General features: G+C 49.9%; 1 protein-coding gene across 6 annotated transcripts in view; it reads left to right on the top strand.

Annotated features, from left to right (window-relative positions):
• The first annotated feature begins 3,155 nt into the window (after positions 1-3,155).
• The window catches only part of EXTL3 (exostosin like glycosyltransferase 3), a 132,273-nt gene continuing 111,368 nt past the window's right edge, over positions 3,156-24,060 (top strand). For 4 of the 6 annotated variants that reach the window (XM_052691315.1, XM_052691297.1, XM_052691252.1 and 1 more), the window contains exon 1: positions 22,164-22,461. The gene's annotated coding sequence lies outside the window, so the exon portion shown is untranslated. Of the gene's footprint in view, positions 3,199-22,150; positions 22,462-24,060 lie in introns of those variants that run through there. The other 2 variants (XM_052691282.1, XM_052691323.1) reach the window with 2 other exon arrangements.

Raw genomic sequence — 24,060 nt, 5'->3', positions numbered from 1 at the left:
TGGGAAGCGGGCGCCCGGGCTGCAGAGCATCCCCACGTGCTTCAGCCCTAACGACCGAATGTAGACTTGAATGTGAAACTCCCCTCCTATGCCAATGTTTTATAAGCAGATTGGGGTTCATTGTGGCGCACGGCGGGATGTTCTGTGTGCGTTCTGTGCAGCCCACGGCTGCAGGGCCGTGGTCGCTCATCCCACGCTTGCTCTGGGGCTGTACCTTCATTTCTGCTGCTGTGCTCAGCTCTCCGTGGGCTCAGTTCCAGTCGTCCCGTGTCGCTTCGGTAACGTTTAATTTTTAGCACTTTACCTGTGAGTGTACAAACTGGTCATTCTGTAGTAGGTGTACATTTTCATTTTAGACCTTTAAGAGTTTTTAATAAAACTGTGTAAAAATCCCAGTGCTGTTGTCCAAAACGGAGCCGTGTTTGAATTCCACCCCCGAGGAGGGGTCGTGTGGGGGAAGGCCTTTAGTACCTAAAGGGAGCCAACAACAGGAGGGGAGTCAACTCTGTACAAGGGTTGATAACTGCAGGACAAGGGGAGATGGCTTTAAATTGAAGGAGGGGAGATTGAGGTTGGATGTCAGGGGGAATTTCTTTACCATGAGAGTGGTGAGGTGCTGGAACAGCTGCCCAGAGAGGCTGTGATGCCCCGTCCATCCCTGGAGGTGTTCAAGGCCAGGTTGGATGGGGCCCTGGGCAGCCTGGGCTGCTATGAAATGTGGAGGTTGGTGGCCCTGCATGTGGCAGGGGGTTGGAGCTTCATGATCCTTGAGGTCCCTTCCAACCCAACCGTTCTGTGTCAGACAGCTGAGCTCTGCTGCTCCTGCGCAGCACCTGAGGAGATGTTTTTAGCACTCAGAACTTCAAATGCAAGCTTTATTTCTTCATGTTTTGCCCTACAAGGCACAGAACAGCCTTTGTTCTCCTCCTGAGGGCGTTGCATCCCCCTCGTTCCTGCCCTGCTCCCGCCTCCAGGCCCCACCACGCAGCGCAGGGCTCGGCTTTGCTGAGAAATCCCCCCGGGCCCCGCATTGCAACACAGCCCTGCAAATCCCACCTGGAGCTGTCAGGAGCAGCCAGCCCCGCCATACCTCTGCCGGCTCCCGCGCTGCCTTCAAAGCCCTCTGCTCTCCCCCGTTCCAGCGCTGCGATCAGATAAGGCGCCGCCTCTGCCAAGAGAAGCAAACCATCTGCTCGGCTGCAGGAAGATGGGATTAGACAGAAGTTAACTTTGCTCTGATTTTCATTTGTGGCGACGCAGCCGCTCCTAGGCTGGTTCGCCTTTGTAGGCGGGTTTGGGGGCTTTCCCAGTGCCCTCGGGATGTTGCATGTGGGGAACCTCATCCTCCGTTCCCACTGTCAGCAGGGCTTCTCTCAAATCGTTTGTGCTCTCTGTCCTTAAGCACAAAGCACCCCGCGGATCTTGGGGCTGGGGGACTCGTAAAGGAGCTTGGAAGGATGAGGATGCAGAGATGACACTTTGCCACAGGGGGAAGGAGGCTGCTTGTTGGGCTGGGAGGGGTGGTTTGAGGGAGGAAGAGATGCTCACGGGAAGGAAGGATGCTTATCTCCTTCACACATAGGGTGGTGAGGCACTGGCACAGGTTGCCCAAGGAGGCTGTGGATGCCCCATCCCTGCAGGCATTCAAGGCCAGGCTGGATGTGGCTCTGGGCAGCCTGGGCTGCTGGTTGGTGACCTGCACACAGCAGGGGGTTGGAACTGGATGAGCATTGTGGGCCTTTGCAACTGTGCTTCTTATAAGAAGGGAGGGAAGCCCACGGGGGTGGAATGGAAGCTCACGGGATGGAGGAATGCTTGGGAAGAGGTGCTCAGATGGGGACATCGCCTGCAACCAGCGCTGTTCCGAGGGTCGCAGCTCCGGGGGCAGCGCTGTGGTGCCTTGAGGACTCCACGAGCTTTGGGAACCTCACAGGAGAGCCGTGGGGACCGATGGGGCTGCGGGAACCGGCGGCCAGGAGCGCGATGGCGGGGCTGCGTGCATTCCTGACACAACAGTGCCACCCCGTGAGCGGCAGCGCCCGGCACGGAGCACGGGGCGAGCGCGGCACAGCGGGGCTCGGGCCGCTTAACTGCAGCCCGCTGCACCGGGAACCCCGGCTGCAGTCATTGCCCCGCTGCAATTAGCACGCCAAGCGGCGCTAATTACCCCACCTGTCCTCATTAATCCCCCCCCACCCAGTACAGTTATTACCCCCGCATGCATGAATTACAGCACTGCACTAATTACTCCTCCCGGTTGCGTTAATTTCATCCCCAGCTTCACTAATTCAACCCCATCCACGCTAATCACCCTACGGGCCTAATTACCCTACACAGGCACTAATTACCCCACTGCACTGCTTACCCCCACATTAATTACCCCAGCTGCATTATTTACCCATCCCAGCTGCAGTTACTGCTCCGCTTGCATTACTTCCCACCCCCACTCTGATTGAACTCATTAATTACCCAACCCCGGCTGCACTAATTACCCTACATCCCCACCTTCCTCCCCCCACCTGCGCTAATTACCCTTTAGCTGCACTAATTCTCTACCCCACATTCCCCTACTGCCCTCTAGCTGCACTAATTTCCCACCCCAGCTACACTAATTACTTCTCACCCTCATTAACTCCCCATCAGCTGCATTAATTACCCACCCTACACACCCTTACCACCTCCCTGCCAAAACTAATTACCCCACACGTCCTTATTGCCCCTCAGCCGCACTAATTACCCTTCAGCCTCACTAATTACCCTTCAGCCTCACTAATTACCGCCTTGCTGCACTATTCACCCTACTGCCCTCACTGCCCCTCAGCCGCACTAATTACCCCTCAGCGGCACTAATTACCCACCCTACAAGCCCCCAGCTGCACTCATTACACCGGACACCCTTGCTCTCCCTCACTTGCACTAATTACCCATCCCACATACACTTACTGCCCCTAGCCGCACTAATTACCCCCAGCCGCACTAATTACCCCTCAGCCCCACGCCCGCCCCCCCCCCTCCACACACACCCTCGCTCCTTTTCCCGCCAGCCGCTTCCCGCCCAGCCGCGTTCCGCCGCAAGGGGGCGCCCCGCTCCCGCCTCAGCGCCGCTCCCACAATGCAGCGAGCGCGGCCCCCGCTCCGCTCCGCCCCGCGCCGGGCAGCGGCCGCGGCAGCGCGGGTCCGGGCCGGGGCGCTCCGCAGGTAACGGGGCGAGGGGGGGCCGAGCCGGGAGCCGGGAGCTGGGAGCTGGGCCGGCCTTCCCTTCCCTTCCCTTCCCTTCTCTTCCTTCTGCCTCATTGCTTTCGTTCTTCGCTGTGCTCCTTTGATTTCTTTTTTTTTAATTGATTTTTTTTTTACCTTCACTTTTTTCCCCATTTTTTTTGTCTTTTTTTTTTTTTTTTAGTTTTCTTTCATTTTTCTCTTTTCGTTTATTTCTCTTTTCCCCATTTTCTGCTTTTATTTTCTTTTTTTTCCTTTATTTTTTCTCTTCTTTATTTTTTCTTTCATTTCTTCCATCCTTTCATTTATTTTTTCTCTTTTTTTTTCTTTTATTTTTTTCCTTTTATTTATTTATTCCTTCTTTTTTTTTTCCTTTCTTTTTTCTTTCATTTACTTTTCCTTCTCCCCCTCTTCCTTCCCCCCCTCTTCCTTCCCCCCCTCTTCCTTCCCCCCCTCTTCCTTCCCCCCCTCTTCCTTCCCCCCCTCTTCCTTCCCCCCCTCTTCCTTCCCCCCCCTTCCTTCCCCCCCTTCTTCCTTTTCCCCCCCTTTTCCTTCCCATTCCCTTTATCTTTTTCTCCTTCCCTACTTCCATCTATTTGTTTCTCTCACTTCATTTTCCCTCACTGGCTCCACTCGGTTCCTCCCCCCCCCATTCCCTCCCCTCACCATTACTCTCTCCCTCCCCACACCCAGCCCACAGCAGCTCCCCTGGGGTATCGCCTTGTTCCTGGAGCCCTTTGGGCTTTCCTGCTGCCCATTGGGATGAGGGCGGTGAGTTTTGAGCCCCAGAATGCAAATTTCAGGGCAAACACCTTTGGTCGCACAGTGATGCTGCGATGTACATCGGTGTAAAGCGGCTCCCGGAACAGGAGAAGGCGAAAGTTGCTCCTGAGTTCTTTCCATGCAGGGCTGCAGGGAGGCTGCTGCTGGCACGGTGCGATGTGAGGCTGTGGGATTTTGGGGTGTGCAGGGGCTCCTCCTCCTGGTGTGGGGAATGGGATGTGGGAGGGTATCGGGATGGGGGTGCTGGGCCACGGCATCGGGTGTTGGGGTGTGGATTTATTGGGGGATGCAGGTGTTGGGGATGCAGATACTGAGGGGTGCCAATGATGCCGGGGATGGCGATGTTGGGATGCAGTGATGTGGGGTTTCAGGTGCTGGGTTACGTAGGTGTTGGGATGCAGGTGATGCTGGGGATGCGGAGGTTATTGGGGGATGCGGAGGTTATTGGGGGATGTGGAGGTTATTGGGAGATGTGGATGATATTGGGATGCTGATGTTTGGTGCAGATGTTGGTGAATGCAAATGTTGTTGGGGATGCAGCTGATGTGGGGATGCAGATGTTGGGGTACAGGTTGCGATGGGGTGAATGTGGGTGTTATTCGGGGTTGGAGATGTTGGGGGTGCAGATATAGGGGTGCACATGTGGGGGACGTGGATGATGTTAGGGTGCAGATATTGGGATGCTTGTTTAAATTCAGGGTTTTACATACTGCCTTCGGCAGAGCAGCACTGAAGAAGTGGCTGCTGGAGAGGAGACTGGCTGCAAAAGCAAATCAACTTGTCTTGGGGTTGGGTTTCTTTGCTCCCACCCCGCTGCAGGCAGCACGGCCCCAGATGCCTCCTTTCACCTCCAGCCTTCACTTCCAATCTGCGAAACCAAGCAGAACAAACTGCTGCTGCTCCCTACAGCCCCACGAGCTGCTCTGCACGGTGCACGACACAGAGCTGGGGCGCTGGGCAGTAGTGTTTTATTGGGGCAGAAAGAGAATCCTGAGCTGAAATTGCTTGTTGTGCCTGATGGGGGACCGGCGGCTGCTTCGTGCAGTGCAGGATTCATGGCTGAGACTTAAATTTGGTGCAGTTTGTTCAGTGTGTTCCACCTTATGAGAAAGCATGTAAGAAAAGCTTGTGAGGAGAAATGCATCCCTGGGGACAGGCGCTTTCTGACTGCACTCCTGCCCAGAAGGCTGCCTGGACGGTGTGCCAGCAGGGCAGAAGGGACATCTCACTCTGGCTGGTGATGGAGCGTGGCTTGAGAATGCTTTTTTGCTACAGATTGGGTCTGAACATGCCCAGTTTTACTGCAAAATCTTCATCCGTTTGAGCTGCGCTTTAAAGTAAAGGCTCGTAAGAAACTGGGAGTTGGAACTGGATGATCTTTCAGGTCACTTCCAAGCTAAAGAATTCTACAGCAAGCTGCCTTCTAAAGAGTAGTGGCTGTCCGTGGGACTCTCAGCGGGCTGTGCTTCTGATGGCTGGGGGATGGCTCTCTTCTTGTGAGTTAATGAAATGTCTGTCATTGGAAATGAATAGGAAAAGGGTTACAGTAATGAAGTGGATCAATAGGAGATGCTAACGAGCGCTCAGCCATCCCTGGGTACCCGGGTGATCTCGGCAGGAGCCGGCAGCGAGCGATTCCAGCTCCGTGCAGTGGGCCTGGCCAGGAGCTGGAAGCCAGGAGTGTGCAGGTGATGTGTGACCGTGTGCCTGTGCAGATGAGCCGTGTCTGTGCAAACAGCCCCTGTGTGAGTGCGTGGGGAATCCTGCAGCCCGGCGCCAGGCACCTGCCTGGGAGTCGCTCAGCGTCTCTGGCTGGCTGTGCTCGCTTGAACCCAAATCTGTCCATAGGAGCTGGAGCAAGGAGGTCACACGTGGGTTTGCAGGGCAGGCGTAAGCTCTGTTATTTAGCAGTGGGTTGAGGAGAGAGCAATGAAATAATCAGAAAGCTGTTAAACAACAGCTTGCAGTGAAGGTGGAGGGCGCTGAGTGCTGCTGCACCTCTGCAGCACCCCGTCCCTGGCTGCGTGTTCCGTGTGTGCGTCAGCTCCTGGCAGGGATCGTGTTTTGCTACAAAAGTCCCTGATAAAGGTGGTAAAAAAAGATTCCGTGGGTTCCTTGAGGACTTCTGGCCTCGGGCTCTGCCACCCCTGTCCCAGCTTTCAGTGCATCCCGGCTCTGCCACCATTTGGAAACACAAGCATGTGGCTCCGTGGCGTGTTCCCAGAGCCCAGGGATTTGCTAGAGAATCAGCAGTGCTGCTAAAAGCACCAGGGCATATCAGCACAGTCCTGTTTTTAAACCATCTCCATGGGGGAATTCCATAGGCACTGGCCTGGCCGGGGGTTGTCCACGTGTCAGCAGTGGGACTGGGGCCAGTAGTTTGCATTTCCATCCCTTTCAGCACGTTTTCTCCTACTCGGCTGGCGTTACAGAGAGTTCTTGAAGCCAAAAAAGAGAAAACTGAACAAAAATCCCAATACAAAAAAAACCCCACCAGCAATTCTTTTCCCCCCAGCTTTTCTTTTGCAGTTCACCTTTCTTTCTGGACTTGTAATTTCTGCTGGGGCTTCTGGCTTCCTAAAGGAGGGTGAAAAAGTAGAAAGAAAGCAGACGTTTAATAATAGATCAAAACTGAGATTAGGCAGTAAGTCAGCCCTGCCCTACGCTCTCGCTTCTCAAAAAGCAACCAAATAAATTGCAAATTACACTGAAAAAGGGGAGTAGAAACAGTGAAGATCAAAACCCAATGTTAAGAATAGATGAGGTGTTTATATTTTATTTAAGGCTGTACACTGCCACCGTCTCCCAAACCAGCCTATGGTTCTGTGAAAAGCTGCCCTGCCTTGAATGGCTGTTTGTGATGAATAAAACAGCAGAGGTGAACTGGAAAAGGGTAAAATTCAGCAGGTACTGAGCCCTGCAGGTGGATGCAGTGCTTGTCACTAGTGGGTGACGTTGGTGCTGGCCATGGTTGGAGGTGGCTTCCAAAATCCACGATAGTTCTTGCTGCTGTCTGTCTCTGATGGTTTTTGGACCACGTTTGGTGGAGCAGAGGTCTGGGAGGGAAGGAAAGCCCACAGGCTGTGCGCAGGATGGAGGGAACGGGCAGAAATGTTGCAGTGAGCTCACGGTGGTTACTCACCAAAGGAGTCTCTCGGCGTGTCTCAGCCTGGAAGAGCGTTCGATCAAAGCAGATGCGTGATGAGACACGAATCTCCTGGGAGGGAGCCCTCAGCCTGGCACCAGGCTTTGAGGCCTTCAGCCCCGGGCTTGGTTTTGTTGCTGTGGACCTTCTGGATCCTTTGGACCTTGGTTTTGGTGATGCCGTTGCTGCCTCTTCACTCGTGGAGATCCTTGGAGTTTGTGGGGAGCTGCTGTTGTCCTGGCTTTTTCCAAAGGCCTCCAGAGCCCACGTGGACGTGGCCGAGGTTGTCTGTGTGGTCTCAGGGAGTCTCGCTGGGAGAGCTCTTGCACTGTCCCTACAGGAAGCCAGGTGACAGAGGAAGGAGGTTTCGTTCTGCCCCAGGCTGGCTGTTCCTGAGGTCTTGTTTGCACTCATAACCAGCAAAACATCATCCAGGGTATGAAGTAAAGGCAAACCTCTCCAATGTCATCCCTGCCATCACAACAAATGGATTGACATGATGGGTCAACAGTTGGACAGTGGTTTGGTGGTTGGACAGGATGGTCATAGTGGTCTTTTCCAACCCTAACGATTCTGTGAATCCAGCCTAGGTTGCACCGTGGAGATAAAGATGCATGTGTGCAGCTGTAGACCTTTTCCTTGCTCAATAGCCCAATATTAAGTTCAGGTGGTCTCACAGCCCCTGTGACCAAAGTGGGGGAGCTTCATCCATCACAGCTGGGGGTGGGCCAGGCACGGCAGGAGGATGTGGGCAGCAGCCCTGTGTGTGGGTCTGGCACATGGGGCTGTGGACATTGCTGATGGCTGCCGTGGCAGAGATGTGCCTTCCTGCTGGGAAGCACTGCTCCCACACGATTACTGTCCTCTCAGTACTGTTTTCTCTTGTTTGTCACCTCCTTGCTCACAGCTCAGTACTTTTCAACTTGGAGGAGGGTTTCATTACCTACAGGGCTGCTGCTCTTCTTGTTTGTTCTCTAGAAGGAGGAAAACAAGATGTGCCAGAGCTTAAACTCTGGGGAAAAAAATTACGGAGCTTGGAATAGCTGCTTGAAGGTAGGATGAGCCTCAACAAGAAGACGTTTTCCTTCCACCTTTTTCTGAGGCTGGGTACATGTAATGTGCAGGGAGAAGATGGGGCAAGGTTTCCTTTGTTTGAATGCTGTTGTCTTCCCAACGTGGGGCAGTTGGGATGTTCTTGCAGAAAACCTCAGCTTGGTGGATGTGGGATGGAGGCAGGGTCGCACTTCTGTGATCTGCCTGCTTTTACCGGTGATGCCTTGAGGCAGAGCAGCAAAGTGAGGCCGTGCTGCCCACTGCGTGCTGCTTTGAAGAGCTCTTTCCCCCCATGTCCCTTTTCCAAGGACGATATGGGAATGAAGATACGCGATTGAGTCAGCAGTGCAGATGCCATCAAACGCCTGCCTTGTTCCAGGATATGAACTGGAGGGCCAGGTGTCAGAGCCTGATCCCCTGCATCACCTGATAACGGTGCAGTTACCTCCAAGGAAACAAAACATGGAGGGATCCCAAACCCCGGCTGCTGTGAGCGCTTATAACTCATTGGCACCAGCAGGCCTGATGTTATTGCAACTCTTGCAATAGTGGGTGTGGGTTTCTTTTTTAAATCCTGCAGACTGTAGCCAAATTTGCAGAAGTGATCCAGCACACATTCATGAGTATATAAATAGGGCTGTTTTCTGGAGCAAGCCTTTTTGTTAACCCTGTTAGACCATTAAGGGCCTTGTGTGTCACCAGCATGGGTACCGACTGCTCATCCTGCAGGCTGTGTAATGCAGCATCTGTTGCTTTTTTGGGGAGCTTCGTTTGACTTTCCAGCTGTTTGTTTACCTCCAAACTCATCTTAATTTGAGAATTAAAATTCCTCCCTTGGTTTGATTTGGATGTTCTATGAAGGAGTGAAGCCCTGGGTCCCTAGGGGTTTTCTGCTGCTCCCTTGCCAGACTTTTCCATCGCCATCCATTGCTGGCACAGACTCAGTGACAGCATTTCTTCCTGTTCTGGTGCCATGCACAACGGTGATTTTGTATGAGCCCCACAGCCATGTGCTCCTGCAGCCCCATGCCTGCACCCAGCCTCGCAAGGGCTCAAAATGGTGCAGATTATATCCTTCTAAACCAGATAGAGTTGTGACATTTTGCACAAAGCTGGCTGTGTTGTCCCCTGGTGACAGAGGGGAATTGTGTAAAAGGCACTCGTGCTGCTCTGGCAGTGGTGGGGGCAGAGAACAACAGTTTCTCCCCAATCCCTCTTTTTGCTCATTCCTTGGGGTCTTAAACTGGAGACTACAGAAGTTGTGGGGATGAAGGATATTTGTGGGGTTCCCCATCTGTAGATTGCAGGGAGCCCTATGCCAAATGTCCTGTGCTGTGTTACAGATCTCGCTGCAGAAATGCAGGGAGCAGACATCAGTAATCAGGGATTGCACAACAAAGTGCTGGAATGTCTCACACGTGGCTGATGTCTCGCACACAGCTGATGCTGTGCAGAGATCCGTGTCAAAGTTCCATGCAGCTGGGCTGGAGAAGGCTGCACTCCTACCTGAGCTTCTGTAAGAGAAGGAAATGGGAAGGAAAAACCATATTGCGTCCCAAAAGGCTTTGTGTTCTGTAAGGCTCAAGCCTGGGGACTTTAAGGTGCCCCCTATTATACAGTGTTTGTATAAGGAAATGATGCACATTAATGGTTATTTCTTCCCACTTCTTCAAAGCCAAGCTGCCTCCTATCGACTCCTAACGTGAAAAAAAGAAGTAAACTTCTGGGCTGTGATGGAGGATGAGAAATGTCTGTTCCCTGGGGTCTGTGTCCCTGCAGTCTGATGGTGAGAGCTCTGGGCCGTGGGATGACAAATGCCACTTCTTAGCTGCTTGTTCACACCGCTGCAAGCGCGTGCCTAAGGTGTAGGCATCTCCCAGGGACAAAGTTCTTACCAGCTCTTAGGTGAATATTCTGCACTTTTCCAGATGCAGTTAAAAATAATCTGAAGGCTGGTGGTATTTTGAACAGCCACCTCGGTGGAAATGATGACCTTGGATCTATTCAATCAAATATTATAAAGATTAAGAGTGAAAATAGCTGAGCTTGTCAGCCACGAGGAATTGTCTTGGAGCCCGGGCTCAAATCCATCACCTGAAATCAGGATGCTCTGGCAGGGTATTCCTCATTCATCAGCAGAAGGCATTGCAGTGAGATCATTTCGCTGCCATTCATCAATTTGCCCAGCTACTTGATGAAGCAGGGCTGGGAGAGAGGCAGGAGGTGGGGCAGCGCCCAGGAGCTGCGCACAGGCAGCTGTTGCACGAACGGCTTTTCACCCTGCAACTGTTAACAAGGTGATTTACATAATACTGAATATAATTTTTAAGTGTAGAGTACTTTATTAGGTGAGCATAGGCTGAGTTTGCTACTGAATTGACTTTCAGGAGTCCACTGACAGGAGTCTTTCAGCTCCTTGCCTCTTGATGCTAGCTTGAAGCACGAGGGATGGCTTCTGTACTCTTTTGCTGTCCAGGTCGTCTTTGCGGCCCCTAAAACTGCAGTGTCATGACTGCAGGCTTCTTGCCTCCGGATGCCAAGGCAAGCCTGCAAGGAGTGCTTTTCTCATCATCCCACTTCCAAGCCCTGTTAAAAGCAAAGCAGGGACACCTCCCTTATTCCTGAGTATTTATTTATTTTTTTTGAGCGGCTATGCCAGAATCTTTAGGTCTCTCTGCTTGGCTCCACAGTGGCACTCCCTTGTTTTGCCCTTACGATCGACATCCTTGTTGTTTTCTTACTAAGTTACACTCCATCTCAGCCAGTCTCACCACATGTTTGCACCACCCCCATCCTTCCTGAACCTGTTGGAAGATTTCAGCCAAGCCTGACGAAGAGAGACAGGTCCACAGAGCTAATTAAGGTTGCACAAGTGCAAGAGCAGCAGGCAGAGGGACGACCCAGGCGCTCACTGAGCCTTGGGAGAGCTGCAGCTCAGCCAGCGTGAGCAGACACTGGGCAGGAATCGCCCCCTGAAGCAGCTGTAGCCCCTTGTTGCCTGTGTTTGGTGGCCTTCATAGGCAGCAGAAATTGTTCTGCATTTCAGTGGGGTGGTGGTTTGGGAAGAACTAGAAGAAACCTGTGACTCCATGGGAAGTGGAGCTGCTTAACTTGCCAAAGTCCTCAGGAAGGACTCAGGATAGCGAGTGCTTTTTTCTGGTAGGGTTTCCTTCAAGCCCAATTGTTTTCCCCCAACAAAACCAAGGAGATGAAGCAGAAGAGATCGTTAACAAGAGGACAGATGCGGGATGTGGGTTAGTAGGCACGGTCATGATGGTTCGATGGTTGGGCTTGATGGTCTTGGAGCTCTTTTCCAGCCGTAATGGTTGTGTGGTTCTATGATTAAAGCCAAATTGCCTCGTGCTGTCCCTTGCTCACGTGTGCACCAGGCGCCACCATGGGCAAACCATATCGAAAGCGAGACTGTACAAATTGGGATGGCAGGAAAAAAAGGTGATGAGTTGGCTGTAATCCTGCCTACCTGCACCCAGGAGGCCTGCCTGGTGCTCCTGACAGATTCTTGCAGAACAGATGATGCATCAGGTGATGACAGCCCTAAGATATACTGCGAGCGGCCTGAAAATTGCCGGTAGGTACTTGAACGGCGCTGCCTGCACAGGATGAATGGTGGTTGAGTCGCAACAATTTCCCTAAAGCTGTGTATATTAGCATACAAATACCAAAGATGTGTAATCTTTGAATTTTTATCTGTTTCGGCTTGAGAGGCAAATAGGCGCATTATCAAAGTGCCATCCATTTGAGTCAATTGTCATTGCTGCATTGTGAAAAGGATGCAGCTGGGTTTATTGATAACAGTATTAAGGTGCTTAAAAACACAAGTGTGCTGGGTTTATTCTCCCTTTAGGAGCATATTGTTGTTCCTAGCGTTTTTTAAAATCATTTCTTCAGTTCTCTGTAACAGAGATGTACTGCATTTCCATATCGTCTTCCCTCCAAGAATTTGTTGTGAGCCTGAACTTGTTTCATGGCTTTCTTGAAAATTTCAAGGTAATTCCATTTGCTGGAGGAAAAGCAGGGGTATGGGCCAACGAGGAAGCTCTGCTTCTGTCTGCCCTTTTCATTTTCCCTTGGTTAAAGCCCAGCTGAAATGCAAGTAGTTGGCCAAAGCTTTCTGCTGATCTCCACCGTGCTATCACTGCGCCCATTTTATTTCCTGAGCTGCTCTGCCCGTCAGATTTTGTTCATAAATGAGAATCTGGGTTTTGGGGGAAATACCTGAGGTTGTGGGCGCCTCCCAGCACCAAAGAACCTCAGAGGAAGCCATGCCTTGTGACTGGGAGCCCAGCATTGCTGCCTTCTGCCAAGCTGATTTAAAACATTCCCTTTTAGGAGCTGTGCCCAATGACTTCAGCGTTTTTCCTTTGTCCCAGTCTTTCAGCAGCCCCTGCACCCCAGGAGGTGGTTGTGTGGATTAGTTGTTGATTTCGGAGCTCTTTGAAGGTGGAAATGGTGTGTGACAGCTCAGTGTTTATGAATGGTAGAGCTTAATATCGTGAGTAGGAAGTTCTGGTCTGCCGGGATGGAGCCTCAGCCGTTGGGATGGGCACAGCTTCGCTGCTCTGCCTGGCCCAGCGCTGGTGCCGCCCGATGTCTGGATGCCCGAGTTGCATCCCTCAGAAATCCTGGCTGCTCCTGTAGCGAGCTCTCCTTCCCCTGGCCTCCTGCCATGGCGTACGCCAAGTTCAATCTGCTTCTGTGTTTTTGGCTTCATTCCTCCTCAGTGTTTTCACTGTTGGCTTTAACTGATCCCAGTGGCATCTTTTCATGATTTCTATATTCAGCTTCTTCTACTGCTTCAAGTATAATAACGCTTCTAAAGTCCAACCAATTTTTTGATCACCAAAAAAGAGAAAGTGCAGTGTTGTTCTGTCACACTATTAAAAAAAAAGGGATTTTCCTTAATCTTGAGTTGGACTCACTGAACCTCGTGGTCCCTTCTGACTCGGGATATTCTGCCATTCTGTGGTCTTTAAATTTGAATGAATTCAGAATTCAGCCTCGTGGTTTTGGGGGAACATTGCTGTAATTGGGAGGGCAAGTTATTCTTTTTTCGTGCTCTCTGTGGATTCATATTGATTAAAGAGGAGTATTGCCATCTGTTGGATGATCTCAGGGTTTCTGATGAGTTCCAGAGCATAGAGCTGCCCCAAAACTGTCCCAGAAGAATCAAGTGCTCGTGCTCTGCCCAGCATTTAAGACAGGACTGCAATCAGCAGCTCTGCTCTTCCCATCTGCCTTTGTTTGCTGATGTTGCTCTTCCTTCGCTCTGCTAACAGAATTGTTGGGAGCAGCACCCAGTGTGGAACTGAGTGGTGGAAGTGATCCAGGTTAAAAACAATAAAATGTTCAATGAAGGAGTTTTTGCTGCGTCCATTTTATTTTAGGAGCAGCTCGTCCTTTGTGTGAGAATAGAAATTAATTTTGTTTCAAGTTCTGAAAACCCGAAGACATGCTGAATAGATGAAATTGTTTCTGTTTATAGGCTGCAGAATTCCTTTGTACAATAAAAGTGTTTTAGTTTAAGCTATGCATTCAGCACATTTAGCTTAATTTTATTTAACTGCAAGTCTTACATGCTGTTTTCCTGCATTCTAATCGTTTTTTAAGTTTGTGGCATAAATCCTAAGTATAATTAAAAAGTCAGGCTGCTCATTAGCAAACTTCATTTACCATTTTTAACATAAAATGCGTTAACTTCCTTAGTTTATTAATTTATACAAATGCCCAACTGTGGAAGTAGGACAGCTTTCCCGTTATCCAGAGGCCTGATTTACAGAGAAATGAGCCTTTGTTGTTCTCCAGCAGCAAAAGGCAGACTTTAATTAAGGGGAAAAAAAAGACTAAAAATACAAAGCAAGACAGGTTAAATCAATCACTTAGGAGCAAAGTGTGGCTTTGCATCCATAAATCTTGTCATCACAGAGGTAGGAAAAGGGAGGATGGCCGAAAAAGGATTGGCAAGTCAGCAATAGCGTTCCTCAAGGGCTGGTCCCAGCACTGCTGTAAACACTGTATTAACAGATGGAATAGCAGAAATCAACTTTTTGGGGTTTCATCAAACCTGGGATAATAGAATCATAGAGTCTTTAACGTTGGAAAAGATCTCTGAGGTCTCCAATCCCAGCCCACCCCACCGATGACCACTGTGTCCCTCAGTGCCACATGCCCCCAGTTCTGGAGCACCCCCAGGCACGGTGACCCCCACCTCCCTGGGCAGCCGTGCCACTGCAGCACTGCTCTTTTGGAGCAGTTTTTCCTCATATCCAACCTGAGCCTCCCCTGGCACAAATGAAGGCCATCACCTCTTGTCCTGCCGCGTTACCTGGGAGAACAGACTGAGCCCCACTTCACTACAGTCTCCTGTCAGAGAATTGTAGAGTAAGACATGGAAGAAGATTGGATGGCTTCAGGACTGGCAGAGAGCACAATGAAAAGGAGCCAGGGTGGTAAGCCGGTGGCAAAGGCAGGCAAAGGACATTCCTGGTCTATAAATACACTGGTGTAAACACCAGAGAGGGAGAAGAGTTAATTAAGTTAAATGAGAGTTTGGGCATGAGAACAAATGGCTCTGAATGAGTTTAGGCTGGAAATGAGCAGTGGCTTCAAACCAAGAGGTCCTTGATGAGCTGTCTAATAGGCATTGTGCAATGGGTTAACAACCTGAGAGCTATGGAGACGGAGCACGATAAAGTGTTTTAATGGGATTATGCAACGTGGTTTACTTCAAAAGCATAGGAGGTTTTCATTTAAAGAAATGTTTTCATAACGATTCACCTCTGAGTTGGTTTCTCCATTTCTAATGCACTAACAGTGGAACTGAGTGAACTGTGGAGAGAAGAAAGTACCCTTTCTGAGCTGAGAAAGGCACAGTTGGCAACCGCTGCCCTATTTTAGTGGTCGATTTTGGCAGCAGGCCTGCACCACCTGGATGTAGATATAGATATTCCCATTTAAATCATTTTGGTGCATGATAGTAACTTTAGGCCTTGAAATAGATTGTGCTTAAAATGGTGACAATTATTTATTATCATTTAACTTTGTAACGATGCTTTTAAATAAACCTGCAGCTCTTAATGCACAGCAGTGTTTATTATCGATCTCACCGTTCTCTCCATCGATGCCTGTTTCCCCCCTTTGCTAATAATTCCCCAGATTTTTTGTTGCTTTGCTAAAATCCCAATAAATAAGACTGAATGCCTTTTTGTCAAAAGAGACCAGTTATTTTATCAAAGGCAGGTGCTGAGTTATTTTAGCACGGTGTAACTTGGATCCAATGGTGCATTTTACACTCAGTATTTCCATGCCTGTTACATTTCAATTCAAACTCTGTCCTCAGGTTTTGCGTGCAGTTGATGCCACAGCTTTTCTGAGCACTGCCTCCTCTTTCCTTGAGCAGAGATTCTGCACAAAGGCCTCTGCAGTAAGAGAGCTGCTGGTGGAGGTGGGCTGGTGTCGGTGGTGTGTCATGCTGCTGCTTCTTGAGAGTGTCAAACACACGTTGGCACTCTCAAATGCAGGCTGGGAGGGTTCATCCCAGAACTTCTTGGCTTGTGAATATCATCCCAGCACTTTGAAGCTTGTGAATAATTGTGAATTTTAGGTCGGGTTTTTGTGTAAACTATGAGCATTCGTTGCTTCCTTGGTGTTTCAGCAGCACAGAGCTTTCCTCTTTGCTTGCCCCTCCTGGCAGGTGCAGGCAGGCTTCCTCCTAACGCACCTTTACCCTCTGCTGTAGTCGTGGAATGGCTTGGGTTGCTGAACAGGGAGGCGACCACCTGATTGCCAGCTGCTTCTGTATTTGTTAAGCCTAGAGGCCTGTGGCTATGTCCAATGTCCTGCATGTTCTTACAACTTCCCTCTGCGTGCTTTTTATTCACCTCTTCCATTCAGGATGCACGTGACAGATGGGTTGTATTCTCAGGTTGGATCACAGAAAGAGCAGTGCTGCAGTGGCACAGCTGCCCAGGGAGGTGGGGGGGTCACCGTCCCTGGAGGTGTTCCAGAACCGCAGGATGTGGCACTGAGGGCTGGGCATGGCGGGCTGGGTTGGGCTTGGGCTTAGCAGTCTTTTCCAACCTTAATGGTTCTGTGGTGCTGCGTTCTTTGGTTTAAAATCTCCTGGAGCCTTTCTGCCTTTCAGCCTGGTCAGATTCACAAACTTTTCTGTTTGAATTGATACCCTTGCTGTTTTGCTTGAACTGAACCAATTTGTGGCAAATGGGCTTGAATTGAGCGATCACAAGCAGCTATTATTATGACATCCTCGCTATTTGTGGGCAGTCTGCAGCAGGATCACCTCGTGTTTGTTCAGTGATCGTTTTGTAAAGAAATCTGTCAGCTATTACAGCTAAGACTTAGGGCCCCGCTGTTACTATTTGTTCTTCTAGATCCGGACTTTAAGATTCCCTTATCAGCCAGTTCCTAGGAGTACATCTTTCCCTCTCTAGGCACTTTAGAATGCTCTCAGCACACTTCCAGATCTGATGGCACAGTCTCCAGTGGACCTCTAGCACAATCTTGGCAGGCAGCCTTTTACAGCCTTTTCCCAAAGTGACTTTAATCCAGAGTGATCGTTTCATGCATGCTATCGCTTTGGATTTCCAGCAAGCACAGATGATTCACTCAGCTCACAGAAACAACCGCGGAGCATTGTCCCAAAAGATTATTTAAGCACAGTTTGGGGAGCGCACATTTAGGGCTGTGCATGCAATGTGCACGCTCAGGTCTGGCTTTGGTTTGGGGTTTTGAGGGTTCTTTCTTTTTTAACCATGTGTGGATGTGTTTATTGACCCTTAATGTATTCTGACCATAATTTCTAGCAGAGATTTTTCTAGCAGTCGCATATTATTGTCTGGTTTTGAGTGGGCTTGGGTGGAGGCAGGAGTTGGACTCAGTGGTCCTGATGGGTCCCTTCCAACTGGGAGTATTCTGTGATTCAGTGTTCCTGTGTAGGAAGTATTATCTCCAGTTTTCACTTGGCAGCTGGGCTGGGGGACAGGTGAAACACTTGGTTTGAGCGCACAGGTCTCAGTGAGTTTCTCAAGACTTCTGTCCTCCCATGCACTGCTGGGGGTCTGGCAAGTTGTCAGAGCCCCTCATGTTGTGTGGACTTGAGGGTGACTGAAGTAGTGGAAAGTGGCAGCCCTGAGCCTGGTTGTCTGATGGAACAAAGCACACGCTAAACACGATGCTTCGTGCTTCACCAAGGAGGGGCTGGGCTGCGTGCTTTGCGTTCAGTTTTAATTTCATTGTTAATGCTGCTGAATGCTTAATTAAAAAAAGTGCTTTTGGTAGGCAAGAGTGCAGTGCCCAACTGCACTGCAGTTCCAGTGTGTAGTTTAGGGATTATGTTATATACAAGTGAAATGATTGCTTCTTTTTTAACTCCCTGTTTAAATATAGTTCAAATTATGGAATATTTAGTAGAACAGAATCAGCTGTGGCTTGCCAGCTTTTTCATACCAGTGGTTACCAGATGCTTCTGTATTTAAAACCTCACCATCTGTTACAGGGTGGAGTTCGGGGGTAGTCTAGGTGTTTGGATGTGTCTTCCTTCTTGGGTGTCTCTGGAAAACTTCAAAGCATCTGTTTGGAGATGAAGGGGAAGCACGGCTAGCTGTAGCACTTCAGGAATTCAAGGGAACTTTACAGAAATGGAGTGCTGCTTCCTGCTTTGGAGCCTGTCTTTATTCAGTCACTGAAATGTCCAGGAGTGTTGTGATACGAACACCTTTTAATGTGCCTTGTTTTTAATTTCTGTATCTGAATTTTATATAATGCGTTTTAGTTATTTTTTTTTTTAATGCTGGGTGACTCTTTTTTTTTTTTTTTAAATCGGGGTGATAGAGTTAAGTCTAATAAAAAGGGCAATGTGCAGCATCTTATGGCTTACTCACCTTTCTGTGAGTAAGTGCACATCCCATAAGGAGCGAGGTGAAGGTGGGAGAGGACTTGCTGGTAATTCAGTCATCGAATCATGGAATCGCAGAATGGTTCAGGTTGGAAGGGACCTTAATGATCATCGAGAGCCAAGCCCTGCCATGGGCTGGTCGCCACTCACAAGATGAGGCTGCCCAGGGCCCATCCACCTAGCCTTGAATTCACCTGGATAGACTTGATTCCTACAGAATGACCCTGCGTGACTCTGAGCGTTTCATTTTTGAGGTAAGTGTAAAAAAATGCAAAGGAAATGCAGGCAAGGTCCACAAAACTGCAGTAGAATTGCTGCAAGTGGTTACAGACACGCAAGGTAGGAAGGCAACACCCTCTGCCTTCACCCTCTCACACTGTGCAGCTCCACCAAAGCCTGGAGGGACTTGCCATACTGAAATCAGTGTGCAGTAGTTTTGGGGATGAGCAAAACCATATTTGGGTCAATAAACTGCTGGTGAAAAATAGTCAGTGCTAGTAACAGCTTTCAGTCGCTAATGATCTGGGACATGCTGGGGGAGGAGGAAAGCTGCATGTCTCATTACCCATCCTCTGAGCCATCTGGTCTCTCACGGTTTATTTGTAACCACTGTCCTAATCTCTCTTAACTACACTGTTGCTGAAATACTGAAATTACCCTTTTAGGCACTGCGGTTCGCCAAAGATAATAACGTAGTCTGGTGATGTGTAGTTCTATAAACAAAGCATAATGCAATCATTTAATGAATTTTTCCAGAATGTTTATTCTTCATAAAATGTGTGGCAGTGCAACTTGACATACTCTAAGTGTGATCCATAATATTACATCTTAAAACCTTCTGCCCCGTTTCTTTCCTTCTTATGTTCTTTCTTTCAAATATCTAGCTCAAATAAGATACACTCATCGGGCCTCTGTGAACAAGGGAACAGACATTTCTGTTCCTCGTGCCTTTTCACTACCTGGCCGTATCCTCAGACATGCCAGCATCTTGCTCAAAACTTTCACTGCTTTTATAAACTTATTTTCTCCTGCCATCAGTTTCCCTGTGCAGGATGCTAAGAGTTCATTGGCTTTGCTCTTCGGATTCCAGCTGGAGCTGCACTGGGTCCAAGCCTGAATTAGCATTTTGGAGGAAAAAGTTCTTGTGCTTTATGCCTGTGTCCAGTCTTACGTTAACTTTTCAATTACAGGTTCATGACATGCTCTATGCTTCACTTTATGCCCAGCAGTGGAGTGTATTATTAACAGCACTTCTTGTGCCCATGGGGTCTTCATGAGGTCCTTTATTTAAGCAAATGAGACGCCTTTGCCTATTGCTAAAATGCGGCTACTTACATTGCAGAGCCTGGCAGCTGCTCCAGCAGTACCAGACCACTGCTTTTATGGCATAAAGGAAGGAGAAAAAACCAATCCATATTCACTCAGAACTGCAGGGAGAATGTAAACCATCCAAATGTTATTACTTAAGCTGGAATTTGGCCAGCATTCCAGATTAATTACTCCTCTCTTGTGAAGCATACTGTGAGATACCTGAGGGACAAAAGCGGTCAGAGCCTCGGCAGAACTGAAAATTTAGCTTTCTCACGTATGTGTAGTTGTCCCAGTGGGGCTGGGAGATGTGTATTAGAGATGTGTTTTACCTGTTCAGCACCAAGAGCACCCTGGGGCTAACAAGCGACTGAATCCTGTGAAATCTGATAGGACTGTTGAGGTTAGGAGTGTGGTCTAAAAAACATTCCACAAGGCTTGTGGAGTCTGCAGGTGGTCAGGCCTTAGTACTGTCTCCTGTGGAAGGGAGGAGAAAGAGGTTAAAAAAGTTTTGCCAGAAGGACTGTAGCCTTCTGGCAGGGAAAAGATGTAAGTTTAGTCTTCCCCTTAGACTGTTATTCCCTTGAAGAGGAACGGATGTTTTCCTGAGGTTTATTTCAGGCCATGGAAGTATGCCATGGGGCTGTGCACTAGCTGGCTCTGAAACTCCTTAATACCTGCTCAAAATGACTACAGCAGAGGTGAAATCAAAATGACTTGGTGTAATCTACAGCAGAGGTGAAACGTTAACGTGTTGGAAGTGAGAAAAGCTTGCAGGGGGGATGAGAAGCAGAATTTGGTCCAGATAAAGAAAAATGGTTAAGTGGAGACTATTCAAACAGAGAAGAGGGCACGAAGGAGTGATAGCATCCACAGCATTAAATTGCAGCTACAGAGAGACCTGGGCAGGCTCAGTGCCTATGCCAACTTCATAAGTTCAACAAGGCCAAGTGCAAGGTCCTCCACCTTGGTCGGGGGGATGGAGAATGGCTTGAGAGCAGCCCTGAGGAGGAGGATTTGAGGGTATCTGTTCATGAGAAGCTCAAGATGAGCCAGCAATGTGTGCTTGCAGCCCAGAAGGCCAACCGTATCTTGGCTTGGTTGGATCAAGAGAAGTGTGACCAGCAGGTTAAGGGAGATAATTCTGTCCCTCTGCTCTTGTGGGACCCCACCTGGAGTACTGCGTCCAGTTCTGGGGGCCCCAGCATAAAAAAGCTGGGGAACAGGACCAGAAGAGGGCGACAGGACAAGGGGTAATGGCTATTAACTAGAAGAGGATAGATTTTGACTAGCTATCAGGAAGAAATTCTTCACAGTGATGGTGATGAGACACTGGAACAGGTTGCCTAGAGAAGTTGTGGGTGTCCCCACCGTGGAGGTGTTCAAGGTCAGGCTGGATGGGCTGGAAAAGATAGACTGTTTCTGAGAGCCTTAGAGTAGCTATTCCTACCCCTCCGTCCTTGTCCCCTGCTTGTAGGATTGTATTTCAATGTCTAACAACAGGTAGCCTTGCTCCCCCTCTCACCCTCACCATTTTTTCAGGATAAAAGTTAGTTTCTCCTTGCATGCTAAACATACATGTAAATGACTGTTAAAAAAGTGCAGAGTGGTGGAAAAGTGGTTTCTCGCAGTTTTGAAGTGCTCACGTTGTATTAAAGCGAAGATTCCTGAAGATGCGCCACAGTTGCCACCCTTCCTGCTGCTCCTATGGAGGTAAACCTGTTTCTTCTCTCAGATCCCTCAGTCCCTCACAAGCTAACAGGTTTTGTGTTTTGGGGTGAGACTTGGTACCCATAGATATGAAGTCCTTTATGGGGCATTAATACATATGTAAAATGAAAGCGCATAAAGTAATAAACAAGAAGTACTGAAGCTGCTGGAGTTGGCTTTCTTGTAGGATGATGGCTGCCACCATTCCTTGCCTTTCTTCTCTTTATTTCCCCACTGCTTTGTTACATTTTTTTTTTCCCCCCTAATTCTTTTGCTTCAGTCCTCGTCTTTTGCATGGTATGTTCGGTACTTGTCTGCATAAATTTGATGTTGCTGCTTTTACTAGGTGCTGTTGGCAGTGTAAATGCTGTTAAGAAGTTAAATCCAGAAATTATATTCTACATCACTTTTGTCCAGACCGAGTTTTAATTTGTAGTATTAATCCAAACTGTCCAGCTTGGATCTTGAGGCAACTCAGTAATGAAATCCCATCTGTAGTGGTCTGGCAGTACTCATAAGCAGGGCCTGCATGTACCAGCATCCCAAGACACTGTGGTTTGTAAAACCCCTTCTGCCAGCAGCCATCTGGACATCTGTGCAGAGAATGCGCCACCTTTGCAGTCCGCATGGTAGTTTCACCACAGAGCTGAACTCTCTGTGTGCACTCTCAGCCTTGCAGGGGTGCTGGAGCATGGCTGGAGCCAACTCGGTGTGCTGTGGCTAAAGCTGGGGGTGCGTTTGCCCACGCAAGGGCTGCGTGGGGCACTGAGCGAACGGAGACCCATCATGGCCGCTACTGCTGAGGAGAGCAGGCAGGGCAGCACGTGCCCACCTTTAGGCGGGAAAAGAGCCTCCCCGCCGTGCGCATGCGTGCTGGCCAGCGAACCCCTCTGGCCTGGAGGGCGGTGATGCTCCGCCTCCTGCCGCACTTCGGCTCTTCTCGGTAGTTTCCGGCGAGAAGTCTCCTCCTTCGCGGTCCTGGCTCCCGCCCCTTTAGCCCTTCGGCTGTCTCCGTCCGTGGTTCGGCTCTCTCCGCTCACCCTTCGGAACGGGCCGTTAAGTTCCGCCGCCACTTCGGCAACTTCCGCCAGTTCGGTCGGAAATGGCCGAAGACGTGAGAGATCCAGCGGTTTAGGGTAGAAGACCGGCCGGCTTTTCGGAACAAACCAACTGCGCCCAGATCTGGGGGGGGGGGAGCAGGGGAGGGCAGCCTGAGGGGGAAGACGAAACGGAGGCTGTGGCTCCCCCCCCAGCCACTCGCAGCGGGCGCCGGCACCGCGGTTCCGCCGGGAGGGTGAAGCGAGGGCGTCTGGAGGTAGGCTGGAGCGAACCACGCGGCGGGGGGAGCGCAGGGGGAGCGAGTGTGAGAGAGGGGCGGCACGGCCCAGGGGAGACACTGAGGGGAAGGCCGGGCGGGGTCCCTCGGGGATGAGGGAGGAGGTGGGGGTCCCGCGGGGAGCCAGGACTCCATCCCGCGGCTCGGTGATGAGGGGGGCTGCGGTGGGCTGAAGCTGCGAGGGGCCCTAAAGCAGCCCCTCGTCCCGCTGTGCCTCACGGGGCCGCCGCCTCCCCGCTGCTTCCGCCCGCTGCCCCCGGCCCGAGGTGGGTCTGGGGGCTCGAGGCCTAGCACCCTGCTCGGCCTTCAGCTCTTTGCTGAAGTTCAGCTTTGTGCTGGGCTTTTTTCCCCCCCTCCGATTTCCGTCGGCGTTCCCTACTGCTTTCGACCTTAAAAACATTCGACCTTAATCAAAAAAACCATGGGCTAACTAACACGTTAATGCCCAGCCCCCGGTTGTGCCCTAAGCCAAAAGATTTTGCAGCTGGAAGTCGTTCAGTGGGTGTTCAGGATACACAGAGGAGCAAAGCATCCGCTGCAGGAGCGCCTTTCTGCCGCTGCGCGTGTTATAAAGCAGCGAGTGCGTCTCCCTGCTTGGTTTCTGGTCTCTTGTTGCTTATGCATGCATCTGATAAGTGTGCCTCGATACCCTGATATGATAGCTTGGCTTCAACATTTCTGGGTTTCCGTGTGGCAAGTCTGGTATCTGTAAGTAGGAGATTAAATAACTTCGTTTCCTGAGTTGTGTGTCACGGGCAGGTCGCTCTGACTGATATTTCTGCTTTTGTGGAGAAATCTGTGTGAGATGTCAAAGTCTGACGCACGCGTTGCAAATGTGTTTTGATTGATATTTCTGTTATAGGTGAGATAATAAGGTTCTTGGCACATCGGGTGTGTTTTCAGGCTTTAGTACGTAGTAAATAATCCGAAACTTCTTTCTACGCAAAGGTAGCATCAGAAATGAACCACAGTCTGAATTTGGAGTGATGGGAGAAGTGTTCCCCCCACAGGCTCCCCTGGCTTCATGTACCATCTGAGGGTCACAGAATCACAGAATGGCCAGGGTTGGCCATTGAACCTCAAGGATCACGAAGCTCCAACTCCCCCTCCCCAGCCCATGCAGGGCCCCCAGCCTCCCCATTTCATAGCAGCCCAGGCTGCCCAGGGCCCCATCCAACCTGGCCTTGAACACTTCCAGGGTTGGATGGGGCATCCACAGCTTCTCTGGGCAGCTGTTCCAGCACCTCACCGCTCTCATGGTAAAGAAGTTCCCCCTGACATCCAACCTCAATCTTCCATCCCTCAACTTAAAGCCATTTCCCCTTGTCCTGCTGTTATCACCCCTTTCAAAGAGTTGATAAGAGGGTTCTGCTGTTACTTGTGGCTTTGCCCATATTCACTTATGGCTTTGTTATTTCTCTTTTTTTTTTTTTCAGTTTTCCTTCCAGAAACCAGAGTTTGCATCAGTTCAGCTCAGTGTTAAGAGATTCTAGAGCAGGGATAATGGGCTGTCTTCATTTGAGCACGGCACAGCCAAATTCTTCTGGCAGCTCAGCTGGGGTACTGACAGTTCTTGAA

The sequence above is a fragment of the Tympanuchus pallidicinctus genome, unplaced genomic scaffold (assembly GCF_026119805.1).
Source record: "Tympanuchus pallidicinctus isolate F22 unplaced genomic scaffold, pur_lepc_1.0 scaffold1, whole genome shotgun sequence".
Classification (NCBI taxonomy): Eukaryota; Metazoa; Chordata; class Aves; order Galliformes; family Phasianidae; genus Tympanuchus; species Tympanuchus pallidicinctus.
This window is presented reverse-complemented; position numbering and strand designations above follow the sequence as displayed.